Below are 13,364 nucleotides of genomic sequence, written 5' to 3' on the forward strand. Positions count from 1 at the left end.
TGACTTCCTCTTTTCCTAATTGAATGCCTTTTATTCCATTCTCCTGCCTGATTGCCCTGGCCAGAACTTCCAACACTACGTTGAATAGGAGTAGTGAGAGAGGTCATCCCTGTTTTGTGCCAGTTTTCAAAGAGAATGCTTCCAGTTTTTGCCCATTTAGTATGATATTGACTGTGGGTTTGTCAGAGATAGCTCTTATTATTTTGAGATACATCCCATCAATACCTAATTTATTGAGAGTTTTTAACATGAAGTATTGTTGAATTCTGTCAAAGACGTATTCTGCATCTAATCATGTGGTTTTTGTCTTTGGTTCTGTTTATATGCTCGATTACATTAATTGATTTTCGTATGTTGAACCAGCCTTGTATGCCCAGGGATGAAGCCCATTTGATCATGGTAGATAAGCTTTTTGATGTGTTTCTGGATTCAGTATGCCAGTATTTTATTGAGGATTTTTGCATCAATGATCATCAAGGATATTGGTCTAAAATTCTCTGTTTTTGTTGTGTCTTTGCCAGGCTTTGGTATCAGGATGATGCTGGCCTTATAAAATGAGTTAGGGAGGATTCCATCTTTTTCTATTGATTGGAATAATTTCAGAAGGAATGGTACTGGCTCCTCCTTGTACCTCTGGTAGAATTCGGCTGTGAATCCATCTGCTCCTGGACTTTTTTTGGTTTTTAAGCTATTAGTTGTTGCCTCAATTTCAGAGCCTGTTATTGGTTTATTCAGAGATTCAACTTCTTCCTGGTTTAGTCTTGGGAGAGTGTATGTGTCGAGGAATTTATCCATTTCTTCTAGATTTTCTAGTTTATTTATGTAGAGGTGTTTATAGTCTTATTTGATGGTAGTTTGTGTTTCTGTGGGATCAGTGATGATATCCTCTTTGTCATTTTTTATTGCATCTATTTGATTCTTCTATCTTTTCTTCTTTATTAGTCTTGCTAGTGGTCTATCAATTTTGTTGATCTTTTCAAAAAACCAGCTCCTGGATTCATTGATTTTTTGAAGGGTTTTTTTTGTCTCTATTTCCTTCAGTTCTGCTCTGATCTTAGTTATTTCTTGCCTTCTGCTAGCTTTTGAATGTGTTTGCTCTTGCTTCTCTATTTCTTTTAATTGTGATGTTATGGTGTCAATTTTAGATCTTTCCTGCTTTCTCTTGTGGGCATTTAGTGCTCTAAATTCCCCTCTACACACTGCTTTGAATGCGTCCCAGAGATTCTGGTATGTGGTGTCTTTATTCTCGTTGGTTTCAAAGAACATCTTTATTTCTGCCTTATTTCGTTATGTGCCCAGTAGTCATTCAGGTGCAGGTTGTTCAGGTCCCGTGTAGTTGAGCAGTTCTGAGTGAGTTTCTTAATCCTGAATTCTAGTTTGATTGCACTGTGGTCTGAGAGACAGTTTGTTATGATTTCTGGTCTTTTACATTTGCTGAGGAGTGCTTGACTTCCAACTATGTGGTCAATTTTGGAATAGGTGTGGTGTGGTGCTGAAAAAAATGTATATTCTGTTGATTTGGGGTGGAGAGTTCTGTAGATGCCTATTAGGTCCACTTGGTGCAGAGCTGGGTTTAATTCCTGGATATCCTTTTTAACTTTCTGTCTCATTAATCTGTCTAATGATGACAGTGGGGTGTTAAAGTCTCTGATTATTATTGTTTGGGAGTCTAAGTCTCTTTGTAGGTCACTAAGGACTTGCTTTATGAATCTAGGTGTTCCTGTATTGGGTGCATATATATTTAGGATAGTCAGCTCTTCTTGTTAAATTGATCCTTTTACCATTATGTAATGGCCTTCTTTGTCTCTTTTGATCTTTGTTGGTTTAAAGTCTGTTTTATCCGAGACTAGGATTGCAACCCCTGCCTTTTTTTCTTTTCCATTTGCTTGGTAGATCTTCCTCCATCCCTTTATTTTGAGCCTATGTGTGTCTCTGCACATGAGATGGGGTTCCTGAATACAGCACATTGATGAGTCTTGACTCTTTATCCAATTTGCCAGTCTGTGCCTTTTAATTTGAGCGTTTAGCCCATTTACATTTAAGGTTAGTATTCTTAAGTGTGAATTTGATCTTGTCATTATGATGTTAGCTGGTTATTTTGCTCATTAGTTGATGCAGTTTCTTCCTAGTCTCCATGGTCTTTACAATTTGGCATGTTTTTGCAGTGGCTGTTACTGGTTGTTCCTTTCCATGTTTAGTGCTTCTTTCAGGAGCTCTTTTAAGGCAGGCCTGGTGGTGACAAAATCTCTCAGCATTTGCTTGTCTGTAAGGGATTTTATTTCTCCTTCATTTATGAGGCTTAGTTTGGCTGGCTATGAAATTCTGGGTTGAAAATTCTCTTCTTTAAGAATGTTGAATATTGTTCCCCACTCTCTTCTTGCTTGTAGAGTTTCTACTGAGAGATCAGCTGTTAGTCTGATGGGCTTCCCTTTGTGGGTAAACTGACCTTTCTCTCTGGCTGCCCTTAATATTTTTTCCTTCATTTCAATTTTGGTGAATCTGACAATGGTTTGTCTTGGAGTTGCTCTTCTCGAGGAGTATGTTTGTGACATTCTCTGTATTTCCTGAATTTGAATGTTGGCCTGCCTTGCTAGATTGGGGAAGTTCTCCTGGATAATATCCTACTGATTGTTTTCCAACTTGGTTCCATTTTCCCCATCACTTTCAGATACAGCAATTAGACATAGATTTGGTGTTTTCACATAGTCCCATATTTCTTGGAGGCTTTGTTTGTTTCTTTTTATTCTTTTTTCTCTGAACTTCTCATCATGCTTCATTTCATTCATTTCATCTTCCATTGCTGATACCCTTTCTTCCAGTTGATCGCATTGGTTACTGAGACTTGTGCATTCATCACGTAGTTCCTGTGTCATGGTTTTCAGCTCCATCAGATCCTTTAAGGACTTCTCGGCATTGATTATTCTAGTTATCTAATTTTTTCTCAAAGTTTTTAACTTCTTTGCCATTGGTTTGAACTTCCTCCTTTAGCTCGGAGTAGTTTGATCTTCTGAAGCCTTCCTCTCTCAACTCATCAAAGCCATTCTCCATTCCATTGCTGGTGAGGAGCTGCATTCCTTTGGAGTAGAGGTGCTATGATTTTTAGAGTTTCCAGTTTTTCTGCTCTGTTTTTTCCCCATCTTTGTGGCTTTATCTACATTTGGTCTTTGATGATGGTGACGTACAGATGGGTTTTTGGTATGGATGTCCTTTCTGTTTCTAAGTTTTCCTTCTAACAGTCAGGACCCTCAGCTGCAGGTCTGTTGGAGTTTACTGGAGGTCGTCCACTCCAGACCCTCTTTGCCTGGGTGTCAGCAACGGTGACTGCAGAACAGCAGATACTGGTGAACCACAAATGCTGCTGCCTGTTGTTGGTTCTTCTGGAAGTTTTGTCTCAGAGGAGTACCCGGCCGTGTGAGATGTCATTCCACCCCTACTGGGGGATGCCTCCCAGTTAGGCTACTCAGAGGTCAAGGACCCACTTGAGGAGGCTGTCTGCCCATTTTCAGATCTCAAGCTGCATGCTGGGAGAACCACTACTCTCTTCAAAGCTGTGGGACAGGGACATTTATGTCTACAGAGGTTATTGCTGTCTTTTGTTGGTCTGTGCCCTGCCCCCAGAGGTGGAGCCTACAGAGGCAGGCAGGCCTCCTTGAGCTGTGGTGGGCTCTACACAATTCGAGATTCCTGGCCACTTTGTTTACCTACTCAAGCTTGAGCAATGGCAGGTGACCCTTCCCCAGCCTCACTGCCACCTTGCAGTTTGATCTCAGACTGCTCTGCTAGCAATGAGTGAGGCTCTGTGGGTGTAGGACCCTCAGAGCCAGGTGCAGAATATAATCTCCTGGTGTGCTGTTTGTGAAGCCTATTGGAGAAGCACAGTATTAAGGTGGGAGTGACCCAATTTTCCAGGTGCCATCTGCCATCCCTTTCTTTGACTAGGAAAGGGAATTCCCTGACCCCTTGCACCTCCCAGGTGAGGCGATGCCTCATCTTGCTTCAGCTCATGCGTGGTGCACTGTACCCACTCTCCTGCACCCACTGACCAGCACTCCCCAGTGAGATGAGCCTGGTACCTTAGTTGGAAGTGCAGAAATCACCAATCTTCTGCGTTGCTCACACTGGGAACTGTAGACTGGAGCTGTTCCTGTTCAGCCACCTTGGCTCCACTGACCAAGACTAAATATTTTTTACAAACATATTCAAATGGTCAACAGTTGTGTAGAAAGATGCTAAACATTACCATTCATGAGAAAATTGCAAATCAAAAGATACCACTTTACAGAAGTTGGAATGGCTAATATAAAAAAAAGAAATATGACAAGTGTTAACAAGGATGTGACAAAATATTTCTGAACAGTCTTAATGAGTTGTAAACTGGAAGAGTCATTATGAAAATTAGTATGCAAGTTATTTTAAAAAATAGAACTATTGTACAATCCCGAAATTCCACTTCTGTCTATAAACAAAATAAAATCAGCATCTCAAAAATAATTTGCACCCCTGTATTCAATGCAGCGTTATTCACAACTGTCAAGGGCATTTTTTTAAAAAAAACGACTTATCTGTAAATGCTGAATGGATAAGGAAAATGTGTTATAAATAGACAACTGGATATTATTCACCCATAGAAAGGAATGAAATTCTGCTATTTCAACAACATGAATGGACCTGCGTACATCATGCTCTGCAAAATAAGCCAGGCACAGAAAGACAAACACTGTATGTTCTCACTTAAATGGAGAATTTAAAAAGCCTGAACTCATAGAAGCAGAGAGTACAATGGTAATGACCAGGCCTGGAGGTAGAAAAAATGATAAGGTGTTCAGAGTACAAACTTTCAGTTATTAGATAAATAAGTTTTGGGGGTCTAATGTATAGCTTTAAAATGTAGTGAATAACAGTGTTTTGTATGCTTAAAATTTGCTACAACAGTAGGAGACCTCAAATGCTCTCGCTACAAAAAACATAACCATGTGAGGTGACATAAATGTTCATCTACTTAATTGTATTAAACATTTTACAATATATATCTATCAAATTATTATAATGTACAAAATACATAATTATGCAATTTTTGTTGGTCAAAAAATTAATGTTATGTACACATGCATATATTCACATAAGTATGTATATACACATATATAAAACATATACACATATATCAATTACATATGTTATGTATATACTTGTGTGTGTGTATATATATACACACACATACATATCAATGACAAAATCCTAGTAAGCTTCAAACTAAACAATAGAAAATTATAAAATGATAACTATTTAAAAATCAGGAAACCAATGGGTATTTCATACATGATCAGCAATATTCTAAGTTCCTCAATGGCAAAGTACATGTTTTAAATTTAGAAAGTAGATACATTAAACCATATTACAGTTTAGGAATTATGGCACAGAGTGTTTACACTATTAGCCTCAATACATACCAAAAACTTAAAATTTTGAAGTAAAATAACATTAGGTTTTATTATATGGAGTAGATGCTCAGTGTTCTGATAAAATTATTGAGTATGAATTTCTGTAGAATCACATTTGAAACTTTCACAGGATATGAAATTATAAAGCAGAAAACATAGGACATCTGAATGTGGTGTTTCTGGGATTTCTAAACCAAATCCCAATATCTCCACTACTGTCACACATTTTAGACAAGACTCAAAATGGAAATTAGAAAATGTTTAACATAGAGTTCCTTAAAAATCACAGATGGCCCCATGTCCTCAAAGGCAATAAAAGAGCAAGCAGCCAGGTTCTCCAGTCCCTTGTAAGCCATGCAAAGGGCTTTGATTTTCTTTGTAACCTAGATGAATGATCGTTGAAGGGGAAGTCCAGTCCTAGAAAATTGAAGAGCACGGGGCAGAAGACGTCTGTCTCTAATGAAAGCAAGAGAAAGAAATCAGGGCTTCTCAGAAACGATTTCCATTGGAGCATAGCTTCACAAACCACTTAAGATCTGGCTTTCTCCTTGACCTTTGGACATCTCATCTGTGTCATCTGCCTTATTCACTCCCACCTATTTGGATGTTTGGCTACTATCTCCTGTCTCCTCACACTCTGGGGCTTTTTTTTTTTTTCTCAATGTAGGTGATTAGGTTTAGCTTAGAGAACAGCCAAGGTGTCTGTATTAGAAAAAGTAATATGACTTATGCTGTGATTTTCCAATTACTACTTAGTACTGTGCTCAGTGGATAAAAACAGAACATTATAAGAGTCTAAAAATGTAATACCAAATACTATTTCCTCACAGAAACGTTATGATATTTAAAAACTTTACTAAACTTGTGGGTCCTTAGCTCCACGTCCCAGTGCTGCTGAATCAAAACTTGAGTGGTTGGCTGGGCATGGTGACTAACACCGCTGATCCCAGCACTTTGAGAGGCCAAGGCAGGCAAATCACTTAAGCCCAGGAGTTTCAGGCCAGCCTGGGCAACATGGCGAGACCTAGTCTATGCGTTGAGGGTGGGGTGGAGGGGGAAAGGTGGTGGTAATGGGAGGTGGTAACGCGATTATTAGGTGTGGGCAACCACATTTTGCGCCTCTAAATTTGTGGAGTTACCACTAATCTAAAATTAAGGATACAGAACAGCTGAAGAAAGAAAAAGATTTTTGTCGAGATGAAACCTCCTCGTGGGGGTCCGCAGCTGCAATACCGCCAGGAGGCAGCATCCCACCTCTTCCGCCTGGCTGTAGCCCCACCAGGAACCCGGCTGTAGCCGGTACTATATCCCGAAGGCTCAGGCTAGGGTTTTCTGCCCTCCTGGGTGTCTTCCCGCTCCCCGGACCCCAGGCAATTGAATTCATTCATCAAGCGCCGGAGCGACCGTCCAAGCTGGGTTAGCAGGGCCCACAGTCGCCAGCCAAGACCTCCGCTCCAGAACCCGTGGGCTGCTTTCCCCGGGGGAGGACATTGTCTTCGCCAGCCATGAAGAAATCCGTCCCTGTGCACCCTGTTTCCCATTGCCACCGACTTCGTGTAAACTCTAGTCCCAAGGACATGAGAGAGACCCAGGCCTGGCCCCGTGGACACGCTCGGTGCCACGACTTCCACCAGATGGACGGGTGCACTCTACAAATCTCGGGGCCCACCGCACCAAGGAGACAGAAGCAAACAAATGAAGGACCCTACGAAACGCACCCCCAAAGCAACCAACCAATCCAAGAAAAAAAAAACACGTCTCAGGTTTCCATTGGTTATCCTGCATGGGGGGCCCTGACCCTCTGTTCTAGCCTGTCCCAAGCACCCTCCTCCTCACCCCGGCTTGCTCAAAGGGGCCCTGTCTACCTGAGCAGAGCCTCCCTCTCCAAGGCTCTGTCTCTCCCGCTCTAAAACTCCCTCACCCTCTCCCTTTCTCTACTTCCTCCTCCACCTCTCGCTTTTCTGTCACCTTCTGTCTCTCTCCCCCTCCACCTTTCTCTCTCTCCCCCCATTTCTATCTCTCCATCCCGGTCTCCCTAGCTCTCTTTCAAGATGTGTCTGTGTCTTTGTGTGTCCTTGTGTTTGTGTCCGTGTGTGTGTCCGTGTGTGTGTGTGTGTCCGTGTGTGTGCGTGTGTGCCTGTGTGCGTGCACCCGTGTGTATCTCTGTGTGTGTCGGGGTGGGTTTGCTCCTGGTGGTGGTGTAGTGTGTCTGGGTGTCCGTCAGCCCCTCTTTCCCGCGATCAGGCTGCCGGGGCTCTAGTGCCAGCGCGGGGCAAGGCCTTCTTGTCCTTTTGGCCATGGGCGGGTTCTCCTCGGGACAAGCGACGATGGTGTAGGTATTATGAGAAAAAAAGTCCCGCGGGTTTGGGCCGGCTGTTCGCCCCTGGGCAGCCCTGGCGGCTCTGGGTGTGTGGGGCAAGAAGGGGCCTTGCAGGAGGGGCAGCGAGGGATCCAAAACAATTTTCCGTGGCATGGCGGAGGACCCGAGGGGATCCCAGGACTGTGGCTCCCGGGCCATGACGCCTCCGAGCACACCCTGTCCTGAGGCGGCCCGATGTGTTGGAAGCTCGGAAGCTCGCTAGCCGGGGTAAGGCCTGGAGCGTCAGCGAAAGGGAGGCTGCCTGGTGGGCCTGGAGCCTGGGCAGGGGACTGAGGCATCGCGGCCTGACTAGGGATTCCTGTTTCCTGCAACATGGGGAGTCTCCAAAATGGCCTGTTTGGAAACTGGAAAGGAGAGCGAAGACACGATGCTGCTTTTCCACGCTTCGCTGGAGGTTTCTGTGTCCCCACAGAGCTCAGGAAAGAAACAGTCAACATGGTCACGCTTTTGGGGGCCAGAGACACGTGAGCAACAGGCCCCCTTGCAGAGGGCAAAGGAACGTGGAATCCGGAATCATGGTTCACTGGGCTTGAGTGTGACTCCTGTGTGGACGGGAGTGTCTTCCTCGCACTCTGTTGCAGGCTCAGCGTGAGGATATGTCATCTATGAACCATGTGGATGAAAAACGGACAACCATTCGGAGTCTCGGCTCTGCTCTTTGGGGAATTCGCTCATTCCTTGGGAGGCGGAATTCGTCTGAATCGCTCCCGGATGAAGTAACCCAGGCTGGCGATCCCAAGGGCCGGTGAGCGCACCCTCAGCCGACGCGGCCGTGGGTCGAGCACTCAGCCTGCACTGGGCACCCAACATTTTCCCGGAGTTCGAGGTCCTGCTGGTCCAGGAGGCAGAAGACCGCTTTTCTCTTTGCCTTCCTTTCTCTGTTTCTTGCTCCTTTTCTCCCTCTGTCTATCCTTCCCTCTGTTCTTCCTTGTCTCCCTCTCTCCCTCCCTCCCTCTGTTCTTCTTTCCTTCCCTCTCTCCCTCCATCCATACCTCCCTTTCTCAATCCTTCCCTCCCTCCCTTCCTGTCTTTTTCTTTCCCTCCCTTCCTCCCTCCATCCCTTCCAAGTTCCCTCCGTTCATCCGTCCTTTCCTCCCTCTGTCCCTCCCTCTCGCTTTGTCTCCGTTCCTCTCCCCATCTCTGCCTGGCTTCCCTCCGCCTAGAAAGGGCAGAACCACGGTTTGCGCGAGATCTCGGAGTCTACATTTAGTTACCGGGCGCTCCACGTGATGCCGACGAGGATGGCGGGGCACGGGTGGGCAAGTGAGGGTGGAGCTGGGAGGTAGTGGAGTTGAGCTGCTGAAAGGAGAGCAGGCCTGGCCGCTGCACGGGCCGGTGTTTCCCGGGGTGGAGGTCTCCGCCTACACCACTGAAGAAAGCAGGGGGACGGGGGAAGGGATGAGAGCCCTGCCTGGGCTGGTCCCAAACCCTAGCCGGCTGCCCGCGGACCCGCGCATGCGCAGTAGATGGCCCATCTCTGAGTACCTGGGCTGGCTCTGAAATCCTTGGGATGCTCAGGAAAGAATGACAGCCCTCCTTTCTGTGGAGTCTCTCGCCGGACCTGGACTCAGGGATCCTAAACAGGTCAGCTGGAAGGGAAGACACAGGTCTCCATGCCGAACCAGAGGTTCACCGCGAAAGAGGGGCCACCGCCCTGCCCCCACCCGGTCCCAACCCCGCGTCCTAAAGCTCCTCCAGCTGAGCCCAGTGTTCTTCTCGGCTGAGGAGTGGTTCCAGAAAAGCGGGCTCTTCCACATCCTTCAACTCCCCCAGTGGCTCCTTTGCTAGGAAAGGTTGTGCCTATTGCTGAAATTCTGGGGTCGACAGGAGCTCATATAACAGGGTGGATGCTACTGCAGATGAACGCTCCAGCTCCTGGAGCGGTTGGGAGGGTGCCTGGATGGCTTACATCTGCTTCTGACACGCAGAGGCCTCCATGGGCGCGAGCTGCGGAGGTAGATGTGCCTCAACTTCGCGTTCCCACGCGCCCTGGCGACCTGGGGACCCTGGCCCCAGCCCCAATACGGACTCGTGTGGGACGTGTGCGGCGCAAGCACACCTTGCCCCTGTGACTCAGCCTGAGCGCCTCAAGTTGTCCCACTGAGCACGCACCCAGAAGGCCGCCGTGCTGTGGGTCCTGGTCCCCCTGCCATCTATTTGACTCAGCCTGAGCGGCCCAAGCTGTCCCATTGAGCACGCACCCAGAAAGCCACCGTACTGCGGGTCCTGGTCGCCCTGCCATCTGTTCGGGTGCGGAGGTCACCCAGGTGTCTGAGGGTGGGACAGCGCCACTTCCGAAGGAGCCAGGGCAGCAAACCCAAAATCCCCTTGTGCCGCGGCAGGTTGGGAGATTCCTTCTGCCTGCGAAGCCTGGCTGGGCTGCAGCAGAGGGGCGACCCTTGCTGCCTGGTTCACGAAAGCCCCCTGTTCCCCACGCCCTGGCGTGGGTGAAGGCGACCAAGGAGGGAGGGTGTCACCTGCTGAGGGCCGCGTTGCACAGGCCGCCTGCGTGCGCGGGTTCCCTGCCACCCTGGCCTGGATGCCTGGACCTTCGATTCTGACACGAAATCTGAATCCTGGACTCCAAAAGTCAGGTCTCTCTGGCCAGTTCGGATACGGGTTCCGCTCAAAGTACGCTGGCAGGGCATCTTTTTCGTTCATGTTACAAAGGAGTCTCCTCCGCCATCCTCGTCCTAGCGGGGAAGGGGCTGTCAGAAGGTGTCGGGAGAGCCATCGCGAGGGCACCTGGCTGGAATTTCACGGACAGACACGGGCAGAGAGAGGCCGGCGTCTCCCGTGAGCCTCAGTTGGCCTCTGTGCTGCAGGCAGGTCCAGTCAGGAGTCCGACCCCGCCAGTGGCCCTTATGAAGACCCACCAGCTTCACCCCTTCATGAATATGCATGAGCACGCAAGGGCCCTGGGTAACCCGTCCTCGGAAGCCAGAAACCACAGACAAAGGGCCTTGTGTGGTAGGTGAAGTGGGGGCCAGATCGGCCGGGAAAGGGGGTTTCTGGGGCTGGCTCTCTGAGTTCTCCAGAATTCTATAAAAACTGAAAGTTTCTCTCTGGGCTCACACACGATTTCATGGAGAAACCACCCTGGAAGGGTGGAGAACTGAACCTCCATGACATGTGGAACTGAACCTCCATGACAGTCTTGAGTTTTCCAGGCCCTCTCCGTGAAGGCAGCAATGCCCGTGGGTGTCGCCGTTGCCGTGATAGTCTCACACAAGCAGGTGTGTGGATCTCATTCATTTTCTTTTTTTTAATTTTCATTTTTATTTCTACCTCTTAAAGTCAATGATAAAGTCACAAGTGTAAAATGAATGCATTTAAAAACATAAAAGATACATTTTGGTGACAAGAAGTATGCAATGATCATGAAAATCTACTGTACACTTTGCCAAGGTCAAAGAATGAGGGACAATGTGGAAAAGCCAACCTTCAAATATATCCTTAACAAAAACTCTCTCCTACATAGTAAAAGCATCATCTGAACAGCAGCTCCAACCGAGAAAAAAAAAACAAAAAAACAAAAAGCAGGATAGATGAGAGAGATAACTTTCCCCAGGTTTTCCACATAAAAACATGTGGTCACCAGGAATTCAAGGTAACTTCAAAAGCCACATTTAATTCAAAATAAAATGAACATTTCTGACAGATGACAACAGTATGATACTGATTTTTTTCTTTCCTAGATACAAATGATATGGGGGGTTTCTTAACAGTTTAGTAATCTTCTAAGAACAACTGTAGAAATAACCCCAATTCCACCATCCCAGCCACTGGTATAAAACAAATAACCTTCCATTGATACTGTCTTTCACATAACTAAAATATCCTCACTTACTTGGAACAATTTCATGCTTGCACATGATCACAAGCACTTGTTTTTAGATGTTGTGGAATTATTGGAGCTGAGATTTTTGAAACAATATCTGAATCTTAGCAGAGAGATAATAATCCTTTCACTATACATTGATTGGGCTTCCTTAACCAAATCTGAGCAACTACTGTAATAATAATGCTGGTAGTAGTCCATGATACTCCCAAATTCTTCCCTTTAATAAATATATAATTCATGTAACTCTAGCAAATATGTTACATTGCACACTTTCTTAACAAGAAATGGCTGTTTTCAGGCCTTATTAGGAAAACAAACAAACAAACAATGGCGGTTACTACCTGTTTTTTTATCACTGATAAGCTACAATAAAGCTCAAATACGGACAGTTTAATTATGTGATATTAAGTAAAAAATGAAAACCATTATAGTTTTACCAAAAGAAACATAAAAAATATAGCAAGAAGTCAAATGATCATGGCATAAGTCCCAAAGATTACACTATGATTCTGAACAGGATTTTCAAAACAAAGGGTATCTACATACAATTTCTGTAAATATTTCTTGTACTAGAAAGATCCAAAGCAAACGTAGGCACAGCCCTACCTTGTCAAAGATAAATATTCAGATAAACTAGAAGTTCCATCTGCTAAAGTGCATCCGCTGACCAGGTCTACCGTGGCCCTGCTACTTACAGCCATCTAAGAAAGTGGCCTCACTCATGCTCATTCATTCATTCTGTGGCCTATCAAGAGTCACACATAACAATGGTTTTGCTTTTTTAAGAAAACCAAATACTTTATACAGTGAACTAGAGAAAAAACAATTCTAAATATACTTTTAAAGTTCTAGAGAGTTAAGATAACCTCATTTTTTAAAATAGTGAAAATGTAAAGGGTCCATAGAAAGAGTTGTATTAAGTACATGCTTCCTATTTTAATAATTAACTTGCTGTGCTCTTAAAATCTGTATGAGAGAAGCGAATATTTTACTCATGTCTTTTGTCAAGAGATTCAAAAGCAAAAGTAGCAGTGCTGTAAAATTTCATAAAATTTGTGGGATTTTTAAAAGCTAAATTATTCAATATTTTGTATTGTTATTGCACTCATATATTGATTGCCCGGAATATATATACAGCAACCCAGCAACAGTGATTGCAACAAAAGTAAGGTAAATAGATCTACAAAGCATTTGATTTCCTTAGTAGATACATGAAGTTTTCATAGAGGAAATGCAAATTCAGATCAGGTTACATAAGCTTAACAATTATTTATACCTTATATAAAATTAAATCTAACCCTCACCACTACAAATCTGTAAGGAATCCCTGTCAGGAATCTACAGGACTTGGCTCGTATTTACATTCGACACACACTTAGAAATTTCATAAATGATGAGATGCAGGCTTAGGGGATTCCTCAAAGGGCTCCACCCAAAAGGAAAAGAAAGTGAGTTAAACAGAGAATTACCACTGACGTATTTGTGGGTAATCAGCTCATTCCTCAGCCTCTAGACAGTGAGGAGGATGAAAAAATGGAAGAAGATAACAAAGAAGAGGAAGAAAAAGATCACAGTGAAGCGATGAAGCCAGAGGAGGGACCTCAAAATTTAGAGAGAAAAAATCATGAAGCTGCCCCTCCCTGAATCTTTAAAAGCTTACTTGACATATTTTAGAGACAAATAACTTAGATCAAGAAGAAAG

The 13,364-nt window shown here is 44.9% G+C and overlaps 1 pseudogene; it reads right to left on the reverse strand.

Moving 5' to 3' along the window:
* Positions 1–9,668: 9,668 nt before the first annotated feature.
* Positions 9,669–10,721, reverse strand: LOC129473120 (uncharacterized; annotated as a pseudogene).
* Between the last annotated feature and the right edge of the window lie 2,643 nt (positions 10,722–13,364).

This window comes from Symphalangus syndactylus, chromosome 23, assembly GCF_028878055.3.
Source record: "Symphalangus syndactylus isolate Jambi chromosome 23, NHGRI_mSymSyn1-v2.1_pri, whole genome shotgun sequence".
In the NCBI taxonomy this organism is placed as follows: Eukaryota; Metazoa; Chordata; class Mammalia; order Primates; family Hylobatidae; genus Symphalangus; species Symphalangus syndactylus.